General features: G+C 46.4%; 1 long non-coding RNA gene across 1 annotated transcript; it reads left to right on the forward strand.

Annotated features, from left to right (window-relative positions):
* The first annotated feature begins 4,138 nt into the window (after positions 1–4,138).
* LOC140722803 (uncharacterized) lies at positions 4,139–13,374 on the forward strand. Its single transcript, XR_012097750.1, has 3 exons — positions 4,139–4,200; positions 4,399–4,638; positions 13,303–13,374. It is a non-coding gene; the product is annotated as an uncharacterized lncRNA (long non-coding RNA).
* Positions 13,375–13,401: the final 27 nt, after the last annotated feature.

Below are 13,401 nucleotides of genomic sequence, written 5' to 3' on the forward strand. Positions count from 1 at the left end.
GTTTCGGGTTGAGACCCTTTGTCAGCACTAAGAAGGAGGGGGCAGCGGCCCTATAAAGAAGGTGGGGGGTGGTGGAAAACCAATCAGAGGAAGGATCGAATTCTTGAACATCGAATTCTCCAACTTCCAGTAATTCCTCCCTCTCCCTTCCTCCAACCCACCTTCACTCTGTCTCCTCTTCTAGCTGCCTATCACCTCTCATGGACTCTGCCTCCTTCTACTACCCATAGTGCTTTCCCCTTAGATCCCTTCTTCACCTCTCCTGCCTATCCCCTCCCTGCTTCCCCTCCCGCACCCTTTGATCTTTCCTCTGATTGGCTTCCCACCCTCCCCCCACCTTCTTTATAGGGCCCCTACCCCCCTCCCGCTTTAGTCCTGATGAAGGGTCTCGACCCGAAACGTTGACCGCTCATTTCAATGGATGATTCCCGACCTGCTGTGTTCATCCAGCTTGTTTGTACTTCTTGATTTGACAACAGCATCTGCAGTGTACTTTGTGTTTAGAAAAAAAAATAGATGCATAACCGGTGCAGGCAGGTAGGAAAAGATTGAGGCACTTATGGAGTTGAGAAAATGCAAGATAAGATTGAGGAAAGAAACCAGGAAGGCTATAGGGTGGCATAAGGTTGTCCTAACAGACAAGGTGAGGGATCATACAGATGTTTTAAAAGCAAAAGGATTTCAGGGGACACAATTGATTGTCCTGGATTATCAGAATGCCAATGTACGCATGGAGCCAAAACAGATAGAGGAGTTCTTAAGTGGATTTTTGCTTCTGTGTTCACTCGTGAAAATAATCTATATAAGTGAGACAAAGGAGAAGTGAGGCCACGGATGTTATACAAATTACGGATGACAAAGTATTTTGGGCAAATTGGGCAACTTCGAGTGTATAAATCCCCAGTGACTGAGAAGTTCAGTCCTTGGACCCCGATGTAGGTGGATGCAGAAATTGCAAGGATGTAACCGTTATGTTTAAATTATGCTCAAAGACAGGAGAGCTACCAGAGGATCGGAGGATAGCTAATTTTGATCCATTGTTTAAAAAAGGCTCCAAAATTAAACCAGGAAATTATAGGCCGGTGCACTTGACATCAGTCGTGTGAATACATTGGATATAGGAGTATTAAAAAAAACAGGACTGATTAGGGACATCCAACATGACTTTGTGTGTTCTAGACAATCTATTGAGTTTTTCGAAGAGGTTACAAGGAATGTTACCAGGAAAGTTGATGAAGGCAAGGCTCTAGATATTGTCTACATGGACTTTAGCAAGGCATTTGGCAAGGTCCCGCATAGGGTGTTGACCAATAAATTTCATTCTCTTGGCATTCAAATTGAGTTAGTAAATGGGAGTAGACATTAGCATAGAGGAGGAAGGCAGATAGTGGTAGCAGATGGTTGCCTCTCTGACCCGTGACTTGTGGATTTCCAGAGGGTTCGGTGCTGATATCCGTTGTTGTTTGTCATCTATATCAATGATCTCGATGATAATTAGATTATCCGGATCAGCAAATTTGCGGATGACACCAAGGTTCGGGATGTATTTGACAGCGAGGAAAACTATCGGAGCTTACAGCGGGATCTGCGCCAGGTGTAAAAATGTCTGATAATGGCGATGGAGTTTAATGCAGGCTTGTGAGCTGTTACGCTTCAGTAGGATCAACCAGGGTGGGACTTACACAATGACGGGTTCGGCACTGAAGGTGCGGTAGGACAAAGGCATCCGGGAATACGGGTCCACAATTCATTGAAAGTGGCAGCACACCCTAGATAAGGTAGTAAAGAAACCTTTGGCACATTGGCCTTCATAAATTAAAGTATTCAGTACAGGAGACTGCATGATATAAGACAGTTATGAGCCTAATTTGGAGTATGTTTGCAGTTTATGTCACCTACCCACAGGAAAGATGTAAATAAGGTTGACAGAGTACAACGAAAATTTACAAGGATTTGCTGCGATTGGAGGACCTGAGTTATAAGGGAAGATTGAATAGGTTACGACTTTGTTCCTTGGAACGCAGAAGATTTGGGGGAGATTTGATGGAGGTCTACAAAATCATGAGGGGTATAGACAGGGTAGATGGGGTTGAGGGATGAGGCTAGTGAGAGTTAGGTTAGGAGACAGAGGGGAGTGAGGCTCCCATTTTTAATCGGCAAACAACTCCCCCCCTCCCCCATGCTCATTTCAATCAGTGCGTCCTTCCCTCCCTGTCGACCAATTTAACGTATGTGACGATTTTCAGTGAGTGCGTCGCTCCCTCCGTCGGTAAAACCTCTGCCCATTTGGAATAAATGACTTTTAAGAGAAATAAATTCGACAAGTATTTCCGGCGGGGTGTGGAATGAAACCGTGGGCGAGGAGGGTTCTTGTGACAATAGTTGTCCGGATGGAAATGCAAACATCTCTCCCAGTTTTTTTCCAGTTAGTGGAAATATATAGTCGAACGTGTTTGCTTTAATTTCAGCAGAAATGCGGCTCCCTGTACCTGAACAGGCGAGGGAGGTTTGAGCTGAAACTCTATCCATGTCAGGCAGACTTTCTTACAAAGAGGGCGGAGTTCAGACCCTCCCAGAACCCGGGCTGGATCAAATCCGCAGCCTGGGACTCACTGAGTTAAACAGAGAAACTCCGCCCCACTGGTTGCGAAGAAAGAAAAAGGAGAGATCCACACGGAAATCCGGACAGAAAGGTTAACGCAGCCTGTCTGTTTTCCTCTTCAGGGTTGCTACATTGATCCCACTCCCGCCTCCTCCCGCTGTCAGACCCGTCCTGAGCCGGTGAGACTTAGTGTGACCCGGACTGCGGCAGTCCCGCTCTACCCCGGCTCACCCGGCCCTGTCCATCTGTAATGAGCGACGGACACATCACAGCCGAGTGGCCTCGGGAGCAGCAGCTCAGACTCAACTCTCCGTACAGGGTGAGCTCACTGGTGCAGAAACATTGTCGGCCACCCGGGTAGTCAGACTGTGATTTCCCGGGACCACACTGAACGCTGTTCGGCTACAAACATCAGAGGTAAGTGTTGTCTATGATTCTGCACAACGATTCAGCGTTTAGGAGCAAGACTCGGCTTTGGTCGAAATCGGGAGTGAATTTAGTGGGAGAAGGGAGTCCTGACATGTTCATGTTAACGAGTCAGTTACTGTCAAAATGGATTAAGAGAAACAACTTTGTTGCCGTCAACCAGAAATACTCTCCTGGTGATTTCTACTGAGTGTGAGCAGAAAGCATCTTTCACCCCGGTAGTGACATGTGAAACATCCCTCGGGGCAGTGACCCGTCACCGATCTCTCTCAAACAAGCGAAATCAGCAGATGCTGGAAATCCGAGAAACACACACACAATGCTGGAGGAACTCTGCAGGCCAGGCAGCGTTTATGGAGAATAGAACAGTCAACCTTCCAGACCCCCGCTGATGTATTTTACATCGCGTCATTGGTTCTATCGCTCTTCCCTGTACCACAAAGAGTTAAACTTTCTTCACGCTTGAATGACAGTGTTTTCACCGGAACGCTAGAATTTAGAAGGATCAGAGGGGATCTGATTGAAACATATAAGAATTATTAAGGAATTGGACACGCTAGAGGCAGGAAAAAATGTTCCCGATGTTGGGGGAGTCCAGAACCAGAGGCCACAGTTTAAGAATAAGGGGTAGGCCATTTAGAACAGAGTTGAGGAAAAACTTTTTCACCCAGAGAGTTGTGGATCTATGGAATGCTCTGTCTCAGAAGCAGTGGAGGCCAATTCTCTGGATGCTTTCAAGAAAGAGTTAGATAGAGCTCTTAAATATTGCGGAGTCAAGGGATATGGGGAGAAGGCAGGAACGGGGTACTGATTGTGGATGATCAGCCATGATCACATTGAATGGCAGTGCTAGCTCGTAGGGTCGAATGGCATACACCTGCACCTATTGTCTATTGTCTATAAAACTGCACCCTCTGGCACCGACAAACATTCCACTCTCAAAATCACTGAGATCACATTTCATCTCCATGGTGATGTTTGTTTGGAGACCGAACGTAACCTGTACTAAGGAACAGGATAGAGAGAGAACCACTGATAAGGCTGTGGGTTTAGTTAATGATTATCACCAGGAGCTGACTGAACATTAACCAGGGTGTGTTCATTACTTACAGAACCCGTAACACAGCCTCACTGGGACAGGGTGGTAACAGAATCTGGAGCCGCGGTACACGGTAAGAAGCTCTTTTTATTGAAATATAAACATCATAAAGGCAGTCACCCACTTTTATGAACAATTGAATGAGATTGATAACGTATTGTGTTGATCGATATTAGAACTGCAGCGAATCGCTTTTAAATGTTTTACTAATTCCCTTCATCTAATTGAATGCATCGACTTCCTGTGCACGTCCCGGGGGAAACCGGTGTAGTTGGAGGTGTTATCGGAAACGCCGCACTTTCAACCCAGCTCCGAATCATCAGCAAAGGCTCGGGAGGTGCGAGCTTCCCGCATCTTGAACTGTCCCCGGGCTACTGCTTGCAACAGCAGGAAGCCGATCCGCCCACACTCTGGGATTTACTGATCCCTGACCGAGGGAATTGAGGATTCGCTTTGCTTATTCCATCGCAGGCGGGATCGACACTATCTGCCTGCCCTTTACGACATTTCGGTAGGTAGCTGCTGGGAGAGGGTGAAATTATGAGAACTACTCACACTGCAGTTTACAGCAGGGGTGGGTGGGAGCGGGGAGGGGTGTAAATATGTGATGGCTCTATTTTATAATCGGTTGGTGAGACCTGTTGTGGATCACCGTCAGCAGTGTTGATTCCCTTCTATCAGAAGTGTGTGGGTATGTGGAGATCAAAAGAAGGTTTACCAGCGAGACATCTGCACCATGTGAGTTGTCCTGTGAGGAAAATTCTGTGATCTTGGCTTTTTTCAGTGATTGAGAAGAGTTCGACATGACCTAAGTTTACAGGGTGGTGTATACATTGCAGTTTTGTTTTAAAATAACAATGTACTTGACTTATCCGTAGTAGTTTGGTAAAATCATTGGGATATTCGATGAGAAATCAAGTATTGAAAGCATCTCTCTCTGCTCTCTCTCTCTCTCTCTCTCTCTCTCTCTCTCTCTCTCTCTCTCTCTCTCTCTCTCTCTCTCTCTCTCTCTCTCTCTCTCTCTCTCTCATCTCTCTCTCTCTCTCTCTCTCTCTCTCTCTCTCTCTCCCCCCTGCCCCCCACTGCCTCTCCCTCTCCCTCTCCCCCTCTGACCCCTCTATTCCCTTCTCTCCCGCTCTCCTCCCCCTCTCTCTCCACTCAATCTCTCTCTCTCCCCCCTCTCTCTGCCACCCTCTGGGTCTCTAATGGGTCTATTTACGTTACTCCCGTTGGTGTGTTTCCTTGCTATCTTACTTTACAAATCTCTGAGATGAGAGAATTGGAATGTAATGGTGAGATTGTATAAGACATTGATGAGACCGAATTTGGAGTATTGTGTGCAGTTTTGGTCACTGAATTACAGGAAGGATATTAATAAGGTTGAAAGAGTGCAGAGAAGGTTTACAAGGATATTGCTGGGACTTGAGAAACTGAGTTACAGAGAAAGGTTGAATAGGTTAGGACTTTATTCCCTGGAGCGTAGGAGAATGAGGCTGATTTGATAGAGGTGTATAAAATTATGATGGGTATAGATAGAGTGAATGCAAGCAAGTTTTTTTCCACTGAGGCCAGGGGAGAAAAAAAAAACAGAGGACATGGTTTAGGGGTGAAGGGGGAAAGTTTAAAGGGGAACATTGGGGGTGGTGGGGGGGGGGACTTCTTCACGCAGAGAGTGGTGGAGTGTGAAATGAGCTGCCAGAGGAAGTGGTGAATGCGGGTCTCACTTTTGACATTTAAGAAAGACTTGGACAGGTACATGATGAGAGGGGTTTGGAGGGATATGGCCCAGGTGCTGGTCAGTGGGACTAGGCAGAAAAATGGTTCAGCACAGCCAAGTAGGGCCAAAAGGCCTGTTTCTGGGCTGTAATGTTCTATGGTTCTAAGATACTCTTTACTTTGTGATGAAAATCCCTTTAACGTTAAATTCACTGGATGTGTTTTGTCAGCCGGAGGGATGCTGATGGGAGATTTAATAAAATTCACACATTGAATTTACTGTGACCGATCCAGGTCTGTCTGTGATCTCAGCGCCTTAATCCTGCTTCTCATCTGTAACATCTCACTCACTTGTCCTTCATGCACACTACTTATAGAACTTAGAATTATACAGCACATTACATGCCTTTCGGCCCACAATCTTGTGCTGGCCCTCAAAGCCTGCCTCCATATAAACCCCCACCTTAAATTCCTCCATATACCTGTCTATTTGTCTCTTAAACTTCACTAGTGTATCTGCCCCACCACTGCATTCCACGCACCAACCCACTCTCTGAGTAAAAAAATCTTCTTTTAATATCCCCCCTTGAAATTCCCTCCCCTTACCTTAAAGCCATGTCCTCGTACTGAGCTGGGGACATGGCTTTTAAGCCATGCCCTGGGGAAGAGGCACTGGCTATCCACTCTATCTATTCCTCTTAATATCTTGTACACCTCTATCATGTCTCCTCTCATCCTCCTCCTCTCCAAAGAGTAAAGCCCTAGCTCCCTTAATCTCTGATCATAATCCATACTCTCTAAACCAGGCAGCATCCTGGTAAATCTCCTCTGTACCCTTTCGAATGCTTCCAAATCCTTCCTATAGTGAGGCGAACAGAAATGGACACAGTACTCTAAGTGTGGCCCAAACCAGAGTTTTATAGAGCTGCATCATTACATCGCGACTCTTAAATTCTATCACTTGATTTATGAAAGCTATTATGTAATTTATGTAAGCTTTCTTAACTACCCGATCTACTTGTGAGGCAACTTTCAGGGATCTAGGGACATGTACCCCCAGATCCTTCTGCTCCCCCACACTACCAAGTATCCTGCCATTTACTTTGTACTCTGCCTTGGAGTTTGTCCTTCCAAAGTGTACCACCTCACACTTCTCCGGGCTGAACTCCATCTGCCACTTCTCAGCCCACTTCTGCATTCGATCAATGTCTCTCTGCATCTTCGGACAATCCTCTACACTATCTACAACACCACCAACCTTTGTGTCGTCTGCAGACTTGTCAAGCCACCCCTTCTACCCCCCACACCCAGGGTCGGTTAATAAAAATCAAGAAAAGTAGAGGTCCTAGAACAGATCCTTGTGGGACACCACTAGTCACAACCTTCCAATCTGAATGAACTCCCTCCAGCACGACCCTCTGCCTTCTGCAGGCAAGCAAATTCTGAATTCACCTGGCCAAACGTCCCTGGATCTCATGCCCTTCTGACCTTCTGAATAAGTCCTACCGTGTGGGAACCTTGTCAAATGCCCTTACTAAATCCATGTAGATCACATCCACTGCACTACCCTCATCTATATGTTTGGACACCTCCTCAAATAACTCTATCAGGTTTTGTTAGGCACGATCTGCCCTTCACAAAGCCATGCTGACTGCCCCTGATCAGACCAGATTCTTTACATGCCCTTAGATCCTATCTCTAAGAATCTTTTCCAACAGTTTTCCCGCCACAGACGTAAGGCCCACTGGTCTATAATTACCCGGGACTATCCATACTAACTATTTTCAAAAAACGAACAACATTCGGCCTCCCTCCAATCCTCCGGGTACCATTCCCCGTGGACAACGAGTACATAAAGATCCTAGCCAGAGGCCTCAAGCACTCTCTTCCCTCACCTCATGGAGCAGTCAGGGGAATATTCCATCAGGCCCCAGGGACTTATCCATCCTAATGTATTTTAAAAGATACAACACTCCTCTCCCTTAATATCAACATGCGCCAGAACATCAACCTCACTCATATTGTCCTCACCGTCATCAAGGTCCCCCTCAACTGGTGAATACCAAAGAGAAGTATTCATTGAGGACCTTACTAACTTCCACAGCCTCCAGGCACATCTTTCCCACCTTCATCTCTAATCGGTCCTACCTTCACATCCTGTCATCCTTTTGTTCTTCACTTAATTGAAGAATGCCTTGGTGTTTACCCTTACCCTACTCGCCAAGGCCTTTTCATGTCCCCTTCTTGCTCTTCTCAGCCCCTTCTTAAGCTCCTTTCTTGCTACCTTATATTCCTCAATAGACCCATCTGATCTTGCTTCCTAAACCTCCTGTATGATGCTTTCTTCCACCTGACTAGATTTTCCACCTCACTTGTCACCCATGTTCCTTTACCCTACCATTCTTTATCTTTCTCACCGGGACAAATTTATCCCTAACATCCTGCAAGAGATCCTAAAGCATCTACCACATGTCCATAGTACATTTACCTGCAAAACATCCCTATTCACACCCGCGCGGTTCTAGACTTAAAGCCTCAAAACTTGCCCTTCCCCAATTAAAAGGTTTCCTGTCCTCTCTGATTCTATCCTTTTCTATGATAATGCTGAAGGCCAGCGAGCGGTGATCACTGTCCCCCAGATGCTCACCTGCTGAGAGATCTGTGACCTGACCCAGTTCGTTCGCTAATACTAGATCTAGTATGACATTCCCTTCTAGTTGGACGTCAAAATACAGTGACAGGAATACACTTAACAAAACTCAGCCCCATCTAAACCTTTGGAGCTAATGAGGTGCCAACCAATATTAGGGAAGTTAAAGTCAACCATGATAACAACCCTGATATTTTTGTGCCTTACCAACTCTGCTCCCAATCTGCTACTCAGTATCTCTGCTGCTACCAGGGGGCATTTAGAATGCCACCAATAGAGTAGCTGCTCCCTTCCTGTTCCAGATTTCCACCATACTGACTCAAATGGGGATCCTGCTTGAATACCCACCCTTTCTGTACCTGTAATAGTATCCCAAACCAGTAATGCTACCCCTCCCCTCCCCCTCCCCCCCCCCCCATCCATTTTAAAGCACTGAACTCCAGGAATATTGAGAATCCGTTCCTGCCCTGGGTGCCAGCCAAGTCTCTGGAATGAACACGACATCATAATTCCATGTACGTATCCAAGCTCTCAGTTCACCACCTTTGTTCCTGATGCTTCTTGCATTGAAGTACACACACTTTAGCTCTTCTAACTTACTACCTTTTCACCCTTCATTCTGCTTCTCTTTCCTCAAAGCCTCTCTATATGTTGGATCTGGCTTTACTCCATGCACTTCTTTCACTGTTCAATCCCTCCGGGTCTCAACCCTTTGCAAACTATTTTAAACACTTCCGAACCATGCTAGCAAACCTACCTGCAAGGATGTTGCTACCCCCTCGAGTTCAGGTGCAACCCATCCAATCTGTACAGGTCCCACCTTCCCCAGAAGAGATCCCAATGGTCCAAAAATCTAAAACCCTGCACCCTGCACCAACTCCTCAGCCACGCATTCAACTGCCATCTCCTCTAATTCTTACCATCACTCATCACGTAGCACTGGCAGCAATCCTGAGAACACCACCATTGAGGTCTGTTATTCAGCCTTCTGCCTAGTTCCCAAAACTCACACTTCAGGACCTCATAACCTCTTCCTGCCTATGTCGTTGGTACCAACATGTATCACGACTTCTGGTTGTTTTCCCCTCTCGTCAAGCACCTGGTCAGCGACATCCCAGACACTGGCACCCGGGAGCAACAAACCATGCGGGTGTCCTTCTCACGTCTACAAAATCTCCTGTCTGCTCCCCTGACGACAGCTCTCCTCTTCTCTGTCCCACCGTTCTGCACCACAGGTCCAGACTCAGTCCCAGGGGCCCTGCCACTGTGGCTCACACCTGCTCGGTCATCCCCGCCAACAGTATCCAGGACGGTAAACTTATTATTCAGGTGAATGGCTACAGGGGTGCTCTGCACTACCTGCCTACTCACCCTCACTTTTCCCCCTCTGACATCACCCAACGACCTGCTTCCGGCAGCCTAGGTGTGACTACCTCCCTGTAGCTCTCATCTATGACGGCCTCATTCTCTCCTTATGAGTCGATGGTCATCCAGCTGCTGCTTCAGATTCTTCACACGGTCTTCCGATCGCCCAACCATGTGCACTTCTAGTAGATGTGACTCTGCGGGGGGGGGGGGAGTTCCCCCAAGACTGCCACATCTCGCAGGAGAGGCACATCACTGTCTGAGGAGGCATTATAAAGACTAATTGGGAACAAGCTCATCCTCCGCCTCTTCTCTCGAAGCCTCTCGAGTTAAAGCCTCAAAGCTCCACTCCTTCACTGGCCCACTCATTCACTGGCCGATTTCCCTGTTGCAACCTGTGCTTATTAAACTTCCTGTCCCCTTCCTGGCAGCTTGAATCAGTCTGGCCATTCTCCTCCGGTCTCTCTCACACACACGGCGTTTTCCCCATCCAGCACTGACACTCACTGGATGTTTGTCTGTTTGTATTTCGCACCATTGTCTATAAATCTTAACAGTTGTGTGTGACAATCCCAGAGATATTCACACTACTCCCGTCTGGAACCAACAATCATTTCACAGTCAAAGTTACCGAGATCACATTTTTCCCCAATCTGATGTTTGTTCTGAACAACACCTGGACCTCTTGACCATTTCTGCATGTTTTAATTAAAGTGACTGAGCTGGTGCCACGTGATTGTTGATCAGGCATTAACGAGCTGGTGTACAGGTGCACTTCAAAAAATTACCACTGAGTTTATTTCTGAATTAGTCAACCCACTCACCCCCATCGCGGGTGTTATCAAGAATGAGATCTGATCTATTTATTCGTAACCCTGTTTCCCACAACTGGATGGCGTGCACAAGACCGTGATCTAAACATTGTCATGATGACAAGGTTAGGTTAATCTTAGGGAACATAAAATCCTGGAATCTATGCAAAATAATCGCGAAGAACAAATACATTTGAACATGGCACAATATCGCACTTGCCTGTCACAGACGGGATATTGAGGCTGAAAAGAGCAGCTAAAACTATTTTATCGGCGACACACAGGCATCATGGAAATGGTAATGTGTAGCACACAAAAACTGAATTCACCTTGTCAGGGGAATTGTACTGTGAGGCAATCAGGCTCAAGTGCTTTACAATTCAGGATTAACATTGATCACTGAAGCTGTAGAAGATGTGCTGTAGATCTGTTATTTCAGTAGACAAATTGGAGTGGATCCAGGTCACTGTTCAGACAGGGGCTGATATGCTTCAACACCAGCCCCTCAAAACACTTCAACTGTGGATGTAAGTTCCACTGGGCGATAGTCATTGAGGAATTTAACCACACTCTTCTTGGGTACCGGTAGGGTTCAAGTTTCAGTTCAGAGATACAAGGAGTTAGTCACCCCTAGGTTGCAGGAGGAGAGAGTAACTTGGTGACTGTCACCAGAAGGAAGCGAAATGAGCAGCCAGTGCATACAAGCCCCGTAGACGTGCCCCTCAGTAATAAGTATACCACTTTCAGTATACACCGAGCGAGAGGGACGACCTACCAGCTGGAAGCACAACCTCTGGGTCTCTGGCTCGGAAGAAAACATCTGCTGCTCACCCACTCCCCTATAGAATGCATGGTGTATATTGGCACCAATGACATTGGTTGGAAAAATGAAGGGGTTCCTGGGAGATAATATAGGAAGCTCGTAGAAAGCTGAGAAACAGGACCTACAGCGTAGTAATCTCTGAATTGCTGGCCGTGCCATGTGCCAGCGAGGACAAGAGGAGAATGATTTGGCAGTGGCTGAGGAACTGGTGCAGGAGGCAGAGGTTCAGATATATGGACGATTGGGGTCTCGGCTGGGCAAGGTATGACCTGTACAAAAGGGATGAGTTACACCAGAATCCCAAGAGAACCAAGATCCTTGCGGGCAGGTTTTCCAGAACAATTCAGGAGGGCTAATTTTGCGGGGGGGATGGGAACTGGAGTTATAATGCTGAGAATGGCGTCGCTGGTTCACAAACAGAGGCAGTGTGCAGTCATAGTGATAGAAACGGGAGGCTGATGATAGGGCAAACTTGCAGTCAATGGAATGAGTTGCAACATAAAAGGCAGACAAAAATGGAAAACGGGGAGTACAAGACTGACGATGTTACAGTTGAATGCGAACAGAAAAGGGAATAATAGACGAACGCAGCAAAGTTACAGATTGGCAATGCATGACATTGTGGGTGTTACTGAATCGTGGCTGAAAGGATATTACAGCTGGGAGTTTAACATCCAATGATACACACTGTATCAAAAGGACAGGCAGGTCGGCAGAAAGGGTGGCGTTGACTCTCGGTGGAAATGAAATCAAATCATTAGAAAGAGGTGACATGGGGTAGGAAGGTTTTGAATCATTGTGGGTAGAGCTAGGAAACTGAAATGGTACAAAGACCCTAATGGGGATTATATACAGACCCCCACTCCAGTAGTAATGACATGGTCTGAAAATTACAACGGGAGATAGAAAATGTATGTTAAAAAGACAACGTTACAATAGTCATGGGATATTTTAACATGGTAAAATCGGTTTGTTATGGTGTTTTTATTACCCCACTTGTCACGATAGTATTTCTAGAGTTTCCCACCAGTTCAATTTTGTCCACAAGATTGCCTGGATTTACGGATGCGTTTTTTTTTTATTCTGTGTATTTTTGTGAGCAAAGACGGTGTATATCTGGCAGTGATATTTAAAATAAAAAATCCTGTAGTAAATCTCACTGGCAGTTGTTAAAATTATGTCTACACTAAGTGGGGCAATTCTTATCTACTTCCCGTACCTAATGTATGGCCACTGAGTGTACGTTCGGAGTTTACCGCGGTTGTACCCCGTCCAAATCCGAAGTTCGGCGTTCAGTGACGCTCTGCTGCACCCTGGCTTTTGGAGCGCATGGCTATTTAGTTACTGTCACCTTCCTGTCGGATTTAATCAGTCTAGTCAATCTCCTTGATGTCTCCCATTAACAAGGCGTTTCCACCCTCAGAACTGCTGCTCACTGGGTTTTCTTTTGTTTTCGCACCGCGAATTGTACATGAAAATCCAAGGAGGTGATCAGTTTCCGTAATGCTCATGCTACCCCTGTCTGGCAACCAGCGATCATTCCACGGTCAAGGTCAACTTAGACCACACTTATTCAGATTCGGATGTTTCGCCTGAACAACAACTGAACCCCTTGACCATATCTGCATGTTTATCCTTTGAGTTGCTGCCACGCGATTATCGGATTCCCTTTGATGAGCGGCTTTACAGTTGCATCTAATAACACGGCCATTTAGTGCATTTAACACTTAGACTGGCCCTCATCTATCTCGAATTTGAATATGGTGAGATTTGGTGCTGATTTATGCGATTTCTCTGTTTCAACAACAGGTTGTCACTGACAAGGCAGTTTGGGATAACCTGGAGAGAGAGACTGTCAATATTCCTTCTGAGCTGCGCCGGTTGTGCGGGCTGCGCTGTGATTAAAAT

The sequence above is a fragment of the Hemitrygon akajei genome, unplaced genomic scaffold, assembly GCF_048418815.1.
Source record: "Hemitrygon akajei unplaced genomic scaffold, sHemAka1.3 Scf000089, whole genome shotgun sequence".
Taxonomy (NCBI): Eukaryota; Metazoa; Chordata; class Chondrichthyes; order Myliobatiformes; family Dasyatidae; genus Hemitrygon; species Hemitrygon akajei.